Source organism: Silene latifolia, chromosome Y (assembly GCF_048544455.1).
Source record: "Silene latifolia isolate original U9 population chromosome Y, ASM4854445v1, whole genome shotgun sequence".
Taxonomy (NCBI): domain Eukaryota; kingdom Viridiplantae; phylum Streptophyta; class Magnoliopsida; order Caryophyllales; family Caryophyllaceae; genus Silene; species Silene latifolia.
In genome coordinates, this window is record NC_133538.1 from 146,442,947 (window position 1) to 146,456,592 (window position 13,646).

At 37.5% G+C, this 13,646-nt stretch overlaps 1 pseudogene; it reads right to left on the minus strand.

Annotated features, from left to right (window-relative positions):
- Positions 1 to 12,978: 12,978 nt before the first annotated feature.
- LOC141635127 (small nucleolar RNA R71) lies at positions 12,979 to 13,111 on the minus strand (annotated as a pseudogene).
- Between the last annotated feature and the right edge of the window lie 535 nt (positions 13,112 to 13,646).

Below are 13,646 nucleotides of genomic sequence, written 5' to 3' on the forward strand. Positions count from 1 at the left end.
CTTGTTCCAAAGTACTCAAACATCCAGCTGCAACATGACCATGGGCACCACATCGCTCACAAGGGACCTCCTGCTGATCTAAAGCATTAACTGTTTGCTGAATTCCGAAGGATTGAGCTGTCTTTAGTTCAGCAATCTCGGCAGTTAGAGCCTAGAACTTAGTTTCAATTGCACTAGACGAACCACCTCCTCTTTTGCTACCTCTTGGATTACCGTACTCAGCTGCGTGATTAGCTATCTGATCAATTATTTTCCAGGCATTAGTATCATTAGTGTTGTCCTGGAATCTTCTGTTGGCAGCTGAATCAATTAGGGCTATATGATCGTCATACATACCGTTGTACAATTGATTGCAAAGGAACCAGATCTATAAGCCATGATGTGGAATAGAGCGAACTAGTCGTTTAAAACGAACCCACGCCTCGTTAAAGTCCTTATCAGGACCTTATTTGAAGGCCGTAATTTGGCTTCGGAGAGCATTAGTCTTCTAGGGTGGGAAGTACCTCTTATAGAAAGCAAGAGTTAATGAATTCCAGTCTGTGTCACCACGAGCTTCCGTATCCAAGTCATGGAGCCACTCTGCTGCATCATCTCGTAGGGAAAAAGGGAAAACTGTTTTTTGACTTGCTCCTGAGTCACCCCCGTAGTCAAAGGAACGGAGCAGCAGTAATTAACAAACTTTTCCATATGTTTAGCTGGGTCCTCACCAGCACCCCCTCCAAATAAATTCCACTTCCCCAGATTAATGTAAGATGGGCGAATTTTGTAAGTACCAATATCCGAGGTGCGGAGCTTGAATCCCTTGGGAAAAGAGGCGAGGGTAGGCTCAGAGTGACTTGCTAAAGTCAGTGTGATGGTAGTAGGGGCAGAAGTAGATGTGTCTTCCTCTAAAGACTGATTTTTTTCAAGATAAGTTGCGTATGGTAAATCAAGCGTACTCAAGTCTTCTGCTTGATATATCTCTGTGCAAAAGTTTTGTCTAGCACGAAGATTCCTTTCTGGTTCTAGGTCAAATGGTATGATCTCAGACCTGAAAAACCTGGGCATAAACAAAACTAGCACTGAAAGATGAGAAACGGTCTCAAGGAACACAAGTTCCTTGAGACAAGAGACAAACTAAAATAAACAAATAGAGAAATGCGTCGCCTCCCCGGCAACGGCGCAAAAATTCGATGCGGCAGCCGCAACCTATCAAAAATAACCAACTGGTCTCTAACTAATATAGCTAGGAAAGTCGGGATATCGTATCCACAGGGAGAATAAAACGTGCTTTACTTGCTAACTAAAGTCTGTCTAGGTAACAAATTCGTGGTTGTTTGATTTTGTTTGCTAAACTACAAGTAGTGAAAGAAAGAGAAATAAAGGATTAGAGAATGGGTATAAAAGTATGGAGAGAAGAACTAGGATTGTCGGTTCACCAATGAATGTCCAACGGTATTATGTAGGTCACAGATCGGTTGCAAATATCTAAGGGGTAGTGAAAAAGTCCTCTCGGATCGCTAATCGCCCTAGAATGCTTCTAACAGGCTCTCGCAACTTATTAGGGCACTCTAATGTTTGTAGCAGGTCTAACCCTCATAAGGCTCTCGATCTTAGGTCGGGATTTACCGAATCAATTAATCAATCATGCGCATTTACTGACTAATCGCGATTTAATGCTACAATTAACAACAAAGGCATAAAGTAATTGACCAATCTAAAACCTAATTAACAACCGTCATAAATTCATTGGCTCCCCTAAATCCTAGCGGAGATTTTAGCAATGCATAATGGAAATAACAATAACAACAATGATAATAATAATAAGGAGAGAATTCATGATGACTAAATGATGATAGAAAATAAATATAAAACTAAAGGTGACAAACATAAATTAGAGCAAAAAGCAATAAAAAATATAAGAGGCGAAAGAACAAGAATTAATTGAATTACCAATAATTCGGAAGAATAGCGAAGAGAGAATACAAAGTCTAGATCTCAAAAGTTGTAGAAGAGTTCTACGTAAATGAGTTTTTAGCAGTTAAAGGCAGAAAAAATGATAACCTAAATAATTGTTTTTCTAGTGTTTTTATACTAAGTCCAAAGAGATAAAAAAAATAAGTAACTAAAGCCCAAACATAGGCTAAATCTCGGCTAACGAAGCATCTGTCGATCGACACTAAGTCTTTGTCGATCGACACACTTGGACCCTGTCGATCGACAGAAACACTAAGTCGATCGACAACCATCAATAGCTCCAAAAATAAATCTTCCTGTAACGACGGCAGGTATGTCGATGGACCATCTTCCTCTGGCGATCGACACACATATCCTATCGATCGACACACCTGTTCTGTCGATAGGCACAACAACCCTTCACCGGTCGTCCGTCTACAGCTTCCTACTCAAGGTCGAACACGGACTCATCTCCTTCCTTAATTAATGGGTTTTGGCTCATAATCGCACATTCAGACCTAAAACCTGCACAAGTCACACAACTCACCCAATAGCGAGAAATGGGAGGAAATAATAGTGAATGGTCGTAATAAACCATGAAAATGCGTTCTAAATGAAGCGAAATATCGTTTGTAAAGAGCACCCATAAAGAACCGTGTTAGAATATAAACACCTCTAAAAATAAATGGAAATTGGAAGATATTAATAATATAATTACAACGGTTCTTATAAGAACCGTGTTAGATTATGCAATTGCTGAATAACATAGATTTTAAAAAACCTTCTTTCTTTCTCTCTCACTCTTATTAATCAAATTATGTCAAGTGGTAGCTCTTCTTCTTCTTCCTCTATTTCAACAGGGACATGTAGTTGCTCAGTTCCAGTAACATTACAGACTTCTTGGACTTTGCAAAATCCGGGATGAAAGTTTCTTACTTGCAAATTCTATAATCCCGAGACTAAAATACGTTAATGCAATTACTTCAAGTGGGTTTATAAACTAATGACTGAGTGGCAGGGGAAGGTTATAAACAGGTTAGTGAGTGAGAAAAAGAGCATGGATATCGAGATTACTCAAGTGAGAAGTATACTACATAAACTTGAAGAAGCGAAGCGGGGAAATGATAGTGAAATATTGAAGGCAAAAGAAGAATGCAAGAAAGTAACCATGGATATACTAGAACTCAAAAATACTAAGGTATGGCTTAAGTTAATTATCAAATTTCTTCTTCTAATTGTTATTTACCAAGTTTATTATGCATGGTGGTAGTTTGTACTCTTTATGTGTAAACTTGTAATCTTTTAAATTAATGGAAATAAGCAAGATTTTATGAGAAACATATTGTAATTAGCGGGCATATACCAAATGATGCTTTAAATCTTGGCGGTAAAATCAAACAAAATAAAATATATAATACAACGGGTATACCTATACCGTTGTTCAGGACGGATACAGGTAAAACGGATCAGGCCGTTGTTATCTATATAAAAATGATGCTTTATTTCTTGGCGGTAAAATCAAACAAAATGAAAATCTTTAAGACAACGGTTATTTCTAAGCTGTTGTAAATAATACTAAGCAATTACGATTTAAAATAAAACCGTTGTCTGTTTAGAAACAAAATACAACAATTTTTCTTATACCGTGTTTATTACTTTCCATTAAACAAGGTCTTGATAGTGTTGTATTATTCACACATATATACTCTGAGCTTCCCTTCCCCCACATAATATCCTCAAACACTGAGCTTCCCCTCAACCATCAGCCTACCCCATCGTCGTCGCAGTCATCGTCGTCATCGCCATTGCCGCCGCTAGATCAACCCGGATTCTCCTCTTTAAAGAGGTAATTAACCCTCCTCTATAGAGATTTGTTTGTTATTATAAGTATGCATTGTTTTTATTTGTTAATTAATTTCTGCTTTAGATATGGTTGAAAAACAGAAAAGAAACGATGGAAATGCGTCGGGCGACGACTCAGGTGTTGAGAATAATTTGCAACACACTGCGGGTCGAATACGCCATATGGTTTCCATAGAAACAATAATTTCAAAGATACTTAATCCTTTACAATGGGATAAAGATACAGGGCTGCCATATGGTGAGAATTTCGGGTATTTTGCGAGTTGGATTGGTTGTTGTGTAAGACAGTATGTACCTCTCGGTACGCCGCGTATCAGTGAACTGAATGAAATACGGAATACCATGCTAATAAATAGAATAAAGGTATGTATATACACTAATAAATGCTTTAGCTGAAATTGAGTTACTACTTGATATGTGTACTAGCCGAAACAAACCAACTATGCTCATCATATATGCAGCTAGCTTACGTTGTCCCCGAAAACTATGATAAGTACCTTAAAAAAATAGGAGAAGCCCTCAGTTCTTGGAAGTTAAAGATTGCTGAGAACCACTTGTTCAACAAGGAAACCGGGGAGACGAACAAGAAACCACCAACAAAGAAGTATCCGTATGTCATTTAGGACCATTGGGATAGCTATATTGCCTATAGGCAGTCTGACAAGTTTAAGGTAACTTAATAAGTAAAGAATTATACTTAGTTTAGTGTTTGGACATGCTTACGTTTCTCGATAAAATTAATTTATGAAGGCTATGAGTGAGAGGAACAAGGCGAACATTTCAAAGAAAAAGACCGTCTTTTATGGCTCCCGAGATGGTTATAGATTGATTAAGATGAAACTTGTAAGTACATAATTCATATAGTATTAGACTATTAGGTGTTTTAGTCGGATGTTATATATGTTCATAGTAATCATACATATTTTAAGAGGTTATCAATGTGATGAATGAATTGTAGGCAAAGCTTGGAAAATTCAGTCGTCACGACGCTTGAGTGGAAGGTCACACTCCTAAGAACGGAAAGACGGAAAGTGAATATGATAAGGACATCAAAGAGAAAATTGTAAGTTTGACTTAATATTTTACTCCTACCACTGGTGGTCGGAGTTATATAATTGTGAGTAGAGGATCTGTGAGAAGGAGGTAGAGGAAGGAAAATGGAAGCCTCAAGGTCGTGATGACATTCTTGCTAGGGCAATCGGAAAAGTAACGCATCCAGGTCGTGTGAGAGGGGTATCTACGCATGTTGGTATCAATAAGTATTTTGGAAAAACTCCTCGAAGGATGATGAGTGGTGATGATTCCAAGAAGGTAATCATATAAATACTGTATTGATTCAACCTAATTTATAACTATATATGCTGACATTAATTTCTACTACACAGCTATAGAAAATGGCCAGGTTGATGCTGAGAATGTTGGAAACTGGGGAAAAGCCATCAGAAGAAGAGTTGGATATGGTTCAAGAAGTCATAAAGGAAGCATATGAGGAGGAGGATGAGGAGGAAAAAGAGGTAATAATATTTATGTCTTATATACAATGTGTTATATGATTTGAAAAATCAGTACGTATTATATGGACAAGTTTTAATGTACAGAAGGAAGACGAGGAGGACATGGCAAGGGAAAAAGAAATGGCAAAGGAGTTTGAGGTGGGAGCCGATGATCGATATCATGCAGTTGAAGAGGAAGCCAGGAAGGCCGTGAAACAGAATGAGATTGAGGTAGTTGATGATCAGACGTTCTTCCCAACACCGAAAAACGTAATAGCTGCTAGTTCAAATTATTCATATCATACACGATTTTTACTTATGAAATTTATTAAAGGTAGTGATCGTATGTGTACTAATTGACTAAAGCTGTCGTGAAGGGCAATTGCAAGGTGGCTTGTCGTCTGTTCTATTTACAGGGGAAACAGAAAGTTGTTGTTGCCAAGGGATACGTGTTCGCTTACGACTGGCTTCAACAAGTTAAGGTTCATGGTATACCTCTTCGTGACAAATGTAGGAAAGTGGAAGTGTCCCAATTATATGAAGGCGATGATGGGGAATAAAAAGTATCATTTCCTAATGAGGAGGTCACTTATTTGAAAGAAGCCCTTAGTTCTTATGTGCAATGGCCTGATAACTTCATCAATGTTGTCATCCCAAAGGTACCTATATGCAGACGTTAATTATTACTTATTCTTTAAATATATTAGGGTACGAATATTAACATATCATAAGTACCTTAATGTTTACATTTGCAGAAGTTAAGCAAAGCCATGGCGGCAGCTAAAGCAATTACTACTACGCCAACGGACAAAGTCACCGAAAGGACTACGTCTTCCCCCCGAAACAAAACCACACGGCATACAATATAAGCCTGCTACTTTCGTTGCGGTCAAGCCTGCTTATGATTCTTATTATGAATCGTTTGTATATAAGAAAAAAAAAATGAAAACTACTTCGCTAAACGCTTTGCACAACCTCGCTGTAAAGAAGTCACCTAGAGGGGATGTAGTCATGATTAACATTGAAGAAGAAATTATGTGCGCAACTAATATAGCCGTAACTGATGGAATTTGTCGACCTTGACAATTTAGATGTTGTTCACATTTTGATTTGGATGAGGTAAGTTTTATTAATAAAAGTATTTAGTCATTTCCATTGACAAATAATGAAGTTTGTTTAAATTATCAATTATAATAACATTCTTCGTTCCATGTGGCGTAATAGGTACCTGAATAATCAAATCGCTGAGTGGAAGTTCCCAATTCACGCCTACAGATTCTTGATTACTAAGGCGTTCTCTGTGCATAGAATTTCATACGAAGAAAAAATCATTAGTATCGCTCGTCGGTTGATATCGACCAAAAAACTATAGCTTGCCCTCTACAATAAGAATATGTATGTATAGTACGTGATTATTTTAACGAATCACGATTATATAAATTTATTATTAACATGCTTACATGCGTGAAAATGAACTAACAGTTCAATGTCCCAAATTAAATAGGAAGCATTGGGTCCTACTGGCAATCCAAGTGGAAACAAAAACAGTATAGTAAAGATGATAACTGAGTAAGTTTACAACCTTCAATAATGTCATTTGTTATTATATAACTTGAGCCATATATATGCAAATAATAATGGCATGTGTTTATATTTATGAATTAGTGTTTTTGAAGCAAAATGAAGATTATGTACATGATGTGACGATAATTAAAGCATATTTAGTCCCCGAATTAGCCTTGTTCCCTTGCTTTTTAGTGCACATTTGGGTCATTTATTGTCTTTTGTGACACCCTCACTTATCACGGAAAAGTAAACACGTAATTCTAGAATAAAACTGCATGGATATGTTTGTAATAGGTTCAATTGGGTAAAAACCTGTAATTTTAAAAACTTTTCTAAACCATTCACAAACATTTCCAAAAGGAGAGTGCCAAAACCTGCAAATTCTAACAAACTAATATTACATAACATAGCTAAGTCACGAGAATAACGTGATACAAACCAAAGTAAGAGAGGGAGACATATGTCCCTAAAATGTATGTGACATAAAAAGTGTTTAAGGGTCACAATAAAATAAAGCCAATCTAGGTCCCAAGGTTACTTTGCTCGCTAGCTCGTCCATGTACCCCATATATGCATCACCTACCTGTCATTCGCATTTTATACAAATACGAAAGCCACAATCAGTGGGGAGTAACTCCGAGTTCTCCCAGCCACGAAATGTCATAATTAATATAACATGTAAACATAAGAATATGAATACGAATCACACAATGCCTTAGCATATAGATGCTAGACAGTCGTGCTTATCATGTGAAAAACAATATAACAACACATAGTCCTAGCATGTGAATACTAGACCGACTCATACTACACTATCATGTGAATCACATAACATCCAGGAATCCAAACTCTATCAACCATAGCCGGCTTGCATCTCACCTTCTATGATTCATAGAATCATCAAACAAGAAAGGGCAATATATCAAAGACAGGCATAAGTTCTTAGTACGGTCAATAGTCACTCTGTAACTCGAGTCTATACCACGAGGTAGGGAAGGTAATCAAACCGGTATCTTGGCTCAGAGGTTCTATCAAAACATGGCCAAGACACAACACAACCCTAGCCTAAAATCTGCGCAGACCTAGATATGCGGATACACACCACCGCACCCAAGACCCACAATTTTTCTAAAACAAAGTGAGTACCCTAAGGTGTCCACCAAAGGGTTGGCTAGTACTTAAGCTGACCACTTACTCTCAAAATAAGTAACGAGGTCATGCCCCAACTTGGATATAAACCCACCAAGTCAGGAACACAGAGGCTATCAAGCAGTGAACATACACTCGTCAAAGACTATAATGGCCTATCTATGATGAAGGCCGAAATACTCACCTAGGACCTAGTCCCAGCTAGTCCCAGCTTGAATATTTTAGCCCACACCACACAAGACAAGTAGGATACCCAATTCAGCTGACAATCCAACAATATCTCCATTATCAATAATAATCCAAATTCCAGCTAACCGTTAATTTCATAATTCATGAGAACAAGCTAAAATGGCAAAGAGGCAACAAGACTGAAGTATAAGGCAGCCAATTCATCCAACAACCAACATGTGAAATGATAATTACAAATATCAAGACATAACATAAAATTTCCAATAACAACCACTCTCACCTCAAAGACAAACCCTCGATCCGAGTCCCGCGACGGGTCATCGGTCAAATCGAGGCTGACCGGTTTAAACCTAGTTTGACCAAACTCGTTCGGTCAATCTGGCCCAGCTCAGAGTCTTGGCCTACTTTGGCCCAAATTACAAAATGTATCACAATATTATTCTCATGCTATTTCCAATTTCTATCATGTGAAAAACGAAAGTAAAACATTATCAATCACCTAAACACTTAACAAACAACAAACACCACATCAACTACTAATGTGACATTAATTCGTCGAGTAACTCGGAATAGTTACCTTAAGCTAGCAAAGAGACAAGCAATAAACTTGAGAAAGCTTCTAAAACCCAAAATTACTCTTCATCTTCAACCACATATGAGCCACCTAAAATAATTATGTGAAAGGACGATATTAACGAATTATCGTTATATAAAATAAGAGACGGAAATTAATTTAATTATATTTTAAATAAACCAAACTAGCGTCAAAACAATTTATGGACACGGCTCAAAAGTTATTATGACAACCTCAAACTCGGCCTAACCACCAACTACACATGGCCTCAAACTCGTGACTTAGCTAGGCCACGGCCAGGCCACAGCTAGGCCACTGCCAGGCCACTAGGAGTCTGACACGACCACCACCCGACTACTCATAGCCACCCTTCACCCTACTTCATAACCTGACCCAAAAATCAATCCAAAACAGAACCCAAAAGATGCCTAAGTTCGACCCCAACTCCAGTCCTCAAATGCAAAGTGAAAACCCACGATGATGCTCTCTCGTCCCCGCCAAAAAACACAGTACCAATCGTCCCCTTAAGACTCCATTCTCGCGCCTAAAAATAGTCCTAGCTGAGCCAACTAAGTCAGCATTTAAAACGGTTTTAGAGCGGGAATCCACAAGTATAAAGCAACTCAAAAACAGACCCTAAAGACTACAAAAATCGCTCCAACACAGATTCCAAATTAGTCCAAAACAATCCCTACATGTCAGTATACACCGTCTCAACTATAAAACACACCAATTATCACCCAAAACAATCCATACATGTCAGCATACACCGTCTTAAATATACCACTTACTAGCTAGCATCCCAAATGATCCCTAGAGGTCAGTATACACCGTCTCAATCATCTCCACATATCACTATACACCGTCTCAACTATACAACTGACTAATTAACATCCATAAGGATCCCTATATATAATTATACACCGTCTTAATTATAAAACAGACTAACCAGCATTCGAAATAAACATATTTTATAAGTAATATCGAGTAATCTATAATTGTTACCTTTTTCCGATTGAACTAATCATTTATGACTAACAAATCTTCTACAAGACCTTCTATCTTAGCATCTACAACCGTCTTATAATAAATAAAGCTGAAAATATAACTTGGGTTTGTAAAAATTCGTAATGAAAATGAATTTTACTTACAATGGATTGACAGGAACGATGGGAGCAGCAATATGGAACGAAAATCATTGATAACGGATGACAAACGGAGTGGCAGGATCAATTTAAAATCTGATAAAAATTAAAACAGAACGAAAAGATGAAAAAGGAAGGGAGAAGAAGAATGATGCGTGAGAAATGAGGGAGCAGCTTGCCTGCCTGCTATTTATTATACGTACGTTTCTTCGTCGTTAAGAAACTTCGATAGTTATTAAAACCGTTTCGAGTTAAATTTAACCGATTTAAGTAAAAGTTTCAGTAATAAAACGGAATCAATAATAAAAAAATTTAATGAGTGAAAATAAAATAAACTCAGCTAGTTAACGTAAATAATAAGAAATCGGCTTGAAACGGAATTATTAGCGATTTTTACGAAACTAACGGATATTAATAAAAATTGCTAATTTAGTGAAATAAGCTCAAAATAGCTAATTGGACGGTTTTGTTCCCAAAATCCATCTCGGGTTCACTTAAAACAACTTTCATAAGGATTCGTAAAGAAACGGAAATTATTAAATAAATAAACTCGAACTAACTTCAATAAACTCGAACTAACTTTAAATAAACTTATTAATGATTATTAAAATTAACGTATCGAATTATGATGAAATTAATTAATTAGCTAAGCATATATATATAAATCGTTAAATGGTGTAATTAAATTCAAAATAGCAATTAAAAGAATTTTATCCAACTTAATAAAATACGGGGTGTTACATCTTTAGTTCTTTGTTTTGCATATTCTTTGAGGTTTTGTGTCCTTGGTAGGAAAGGAGTGCAAACCTTGCATTTTCATGGCAAAATGAGGCTAAATTGATTGAATTCAATGACCAAGCATCAAGGAGGGACAAGATTAGAAGGCCTTTGTACATACTATAATAGACGGGCACTGATGAGAAAAGATCCTTGCATCCCCGATGAAATCCTCAAGGATTTTATGAAGAAAACGGAAGAAAAGAAGAAGGAACGAGACTGCCTGACAATCCGTGCGGATTGCCTAGAAGACGCCCGTCCACCACCCCACAATCCGAGCGTCTTCCCCCACAAGACGCCCGGGCAGAACCTCCAGAAGACGCCCGTACAGGAGCTGCCTAATCCGCCCGTCCCGTGCTAAAGACGCCTGGATTCCCAGACAGTCCCATTTCATCTTCTACAAGCTTCAAGGAAGGATGCATATCTTTTTCTAGAGACCAGAGTCTCCCTAGAGACCGGCGATTCCTCAACAAGGGACTTAATCGTCATTTAAGCCCTTAGTTAACCCTAATTCATGGACCTAATACCCACTATAAATACCCCATTAGTCTAATTAGAAGGGCATGTTCTTCTTTGTAATCTTTAGTGTAGTTAATATCAATCAAATCTCTCTTTAATCTTGTAATCAACATTTAATCAAGTTTTAATACAAGTTTCATTTCCTTAATCTCTCTCTTGTTCATCCTTTATTTTGGGTAATTGAAGATTATTTGGGTTATTATTGGGAGATTGACAACCTTCCAATCAAGCATCAAGTACTTCTTTTATTCTTTGCTTTATTATTGGAATCATTAGTAGGTATAATTCTCTTAATCCCTTTTTAATTATTGTTAATCACTTTCATTTATTCATCATGTTTCACCTTGTTGGTATGATTGACAACCTTGCTAGCATGTTCAACATGATAATGAGTGAGTAGTTTCTTTAACTAGGGTTAATGGGTAATTAGGGGAAACCGACATGGGGAATGATTCATGCTTAAAATAATATGCTTTCATAGTTTATTTGCTTGCTTGTTGTGATCTCAACTTATGCACATGTTATGTTTGATGAAATGTGAGCCTATGAATCCTTGCATTTTTTACCCATCCCCTATCTTTTCAATGAGACTTGTAAGACATAAACCAACTCGAGTCTCATTAGACCATGCATATTGTTGAGTAGGGAAGATTTAGTCGACTTGTAGGTGTTGTACAATCTAATCGATTCGGCTCCGGGACCCAAACTTTCCTAGGATTGTAAGATATAAACCAACTCGATCCATCACAACAATAATTGCTTGCTTATAACTTGGGAATATGTTTGTATGATCAATTCCCATGAATCCCCTATGACCCCATGACACCCTAATGCTTTTTATCAATTGTTTACATCCATTTTTATTCATCTTGTTTGTTTACTTTCATTGCTATTTAGTTTAGTGACCTTCTACTTCAAACCCCAATTGTGACACCCTTAGACACCACTAGTTGCAACAGAAATCTCATCTCAATTCCCGTCCCTTGGGATCCGACCTTTACTTGCCTCTTTACTAATTGTAGAGTTGTTTGTGAAGTTATAAATTGTGTTTTGGTCTAGGTGATCCTAACGACAAGTACTGAAAACTAAACCCCACGAGGGATCACGACCAAAAATGGCGCCGTTGCCGGGGACGGTGTTAACTTGATTTAGATTTTCTTGTATTGTTATTAGTTGTGTCTTTCTTTGCCTTGGGGAAGTAAAACTCCTCAAGGTTTATTCTAATTATTTTCGAGTTGTTTGATATTTTGCACTTCTAAAAGATCACAAGCTGACTTGTTACCCTTTGATCGCGAAATTGAAAGGACTTTGACAACCAATAGAAGACTTGCTAGGAGAACTTTGAGAGGTATTGGTGAGGTTGTAGATATTCAACCAAATACTATTGAGTTCATCAACCCTTTTGCAAGAGAAGGTGAGGAGAACCCAAAACAAAATCCAACACAAAATCAACCCACAATGCCTAAGTTTTCATCACATTCCGTACCCACCGAGGAGAACCTACACAATGGTACTCCCACACCACAACACTTAACCGGAAATTTTATTGCCAAATCCGCATTTATCCAATTAGTCGAAAGAAGCCAATTTGGGGGGATGCCTAGTGAAGACCCTCATTCTCATATGGAGACTTTTTGTGACTATTGTGATGCGATTTCTCAAACCGGCGTAACTCAAGACCAAATTCGATGGGTCTTATTTCCTTTTTCTCTAATTGGCACCGCGAAACAATGGTTGAAAGGCTTTGATAAGGCTACTCTCGGAATTTATTCTTAGAAGAAGTTGGCTCTAGCTTTCTACAAAAAGTTCTTATCCGCCGGAAAAGACTAACATGCTAAGAGCTCATATGAAGCTTGGGAGCGATTCAAAGGAATTTGTTGCTCATGTCCTCACCATGGACTTAGCGAGTGGTTCTTGGTACAACAATTTTGGAACGGTCTTTATGAAGATTTAAGGAACATTCTCAACATGGGATCAAATGGAATGTTCACCGAAGTTGATGACAATCAAACTTGGAACAAAATTGAGGAAATGGCGGTCCATAACTCACAATATAGTAGACCTCGCAAGGCTACTAGAGGAGGAAAGCATGAAGTAGACTCCATTACTCAATTGGGTGCTCAACTTAGTGTTCACATTGATACCATTAATTTGAAGTTTGAAAAAGCTATGGCTAGACTTGCAGAAGCCTCAAAATCACCAAAGCATCATGTTAATGCCATGACGGCATCTTCATCAATCCCAAGTGGGATATGTGAGAATTGTGGAACTTTTGGACATGACCAAAGTGAATGTAGGGGAACAAATGAACAAGTGAATGTTTTCCAAGCATACAAGAGTGGTACCCCTTATTCAAACTATTGCAATGAAAACACCAAATCCATCCAAATCTCTCATACAAAAGCCAAAATGTTCAAAACCCTCAACCAACATACA